Consider the following 2010-nt stretch of genomic DNA (forward strand, 5'->3'; position numbering starts at 1 on the left):
CCAAACTTAATTTGGAAAAATATTCAAGTATTAGACTACCTTTCTTGCTTTTCAAAAAACTTTCACGGTAGCCTTATCCTTTCTACACGATCGTTCAAGGTTTCTTGCTGTTCAAATGTTATACGAAACATTTCTATTTTCCAAATACTGCATGAATCGATGAATATATTTGCTATAAGAAGCTATGGTTAAAACAGTTCTTTTAAGAAATATTACATTGTTATTATCACCATTCACCATGGTATTTGCTATTTTGAAATCCATCTTTAAGTTTGTCACCACGACAAAGTCTCTGTTTCATTAATTAAAGTCATTGTTGTTATTTTATTTCAGTGGATTAGCAACTAACCTCGTCGTGTTAAAGAGAAAATCTGACACGGAATTCGAATAACAAGCAAGCCAGCGCCAATCACCTTAATTCCACCTTAGTTTTCACTTCTGTCGATTGCAACTTCACAATTTCGTGAAAATGTCTTTCCTTTTAAAGAAATTGCAACATTTTTACCGAAGTGAACCCAATGCCTGAATTCGTTCAGTTACGGAGTTATTCACAAAGCTTTGTTGTGATTTGTTAATTTAAAAAAACACGTGGTATTATTGGTTAATTCAAAACAGGAAGATAGGCGTTTTTCAAAGAGTTTCGACGAGGAACTCCGTAGATCGATTGATAAACGTGCTCCAATGTGTTGATGAAATTACACGCGACTGTAAAAAATAGCGACAACAAAAAGGATTACGGTGATGATCAACATGATGGAGAATTAGCTAAGGACTGTCGGACTTAGAACTCGCGACAAGGGAATTTCGTAAAAATAATTAGAGAGTTTGAGCGTAGCTGTAAGACTACATCGCAAAAAGACTATGTTGTTTTATGAGAGAAAATTAACACAGCAGTGGATAGAGCTTATTTTTTGTGTTGTTTAAATTGCGCTTGTAGTGAATATCATAAATTTTTGAGAAAACACAACAATAAAAACAGTGCATTTTTAGAACCATTGTAATGTGTTCGAACAATTTCTTCGCTAAATTTGAACAGGAGAGCAGAATTCTATTAACTGCGAAATAAATTTAGTGTTATGTAATAACTGAAAATAACGTTATCTGTATATGTCCTAAGCCTTGTCACATCATTAATATTAAATGAAAGTCGTCTGAATGAAAAAAAAACCCCGAAGTTTTAGACAAATAACGATGTATATATTTATTGTATAGCTGTATATTTTGTAAAATTTAAACCTATCGTTTAGCTCTATTGTTATTTCATTGCAATGTGATTTATGTAATTGTATTTATAGGCACGCCCCTCGTGTAAATTGAATTCAGTTCACGAGGCCAAAGTGTCAAAATAAAGACTTTCATTCATTCATTCAAAAATAGATTTGATCGTTTTGTTTAATGCCTAGTACACAAATCAGACATTTCGTACAGAAATGATCTCTACAGTATTTGTACACTTACTTCTGCTATGATTCCGATGCAATTCCGATCTTCTTACCCTGCTTTTATTATCACAACAGTAAATTTAAACATATTGAACTATTAGGCGTACTTGTATTTAAAGTGTGTCCGTTTGATATAACTAATCAGCAATACTCCTCTTGTATAGATGTGTACAACGAAGCATATCAAAAGGATATAAAAGGTTCCCCAGTGAAAGCAATTTATAATAAAAAACCCTACAAAATACCAACCTTCAAGTATATTCTTGATTAGATCTTTTGCTCTAAGGGGCCCTCATTAATTTGGACAACCACCAAAACCTACCTATAACAAATGGATAAAATTTTAAGTTAAAAATCCTCTCATTAACTGCCATTGTCATAGCACGAGAAGTTAGGTATATGTACGTTATGCGTACCTATTTCATGATTGCGTGTATTATAATGTGGTTTTATTTCCACTTCTGACAAAAGCGAATGATTTCCGCTGTAAAACGATAGGAGGCGACGACGCATATGTAAAGCAAATTAGAAGCAAGACTATCAAGAAGATAGTAGAAGAATGTATGAT

This window comes from Xenia sp. Carnegie-2017, unplaced genomic scaffold, assembly GCF_021976095.1.
Source record: "Xenia sp. Carnegie-2017 unplaced genomic scaffold, XeniaSp_v1 HiC_scaffold_21, whole genome shotgun sequence".
NCBI lineage: Eukaryota > Metazoa > Cnidaria > Anthozoa > Malacalcyonacea > Xeniidae > Xenia > Xenia sp. Carnegie-2017.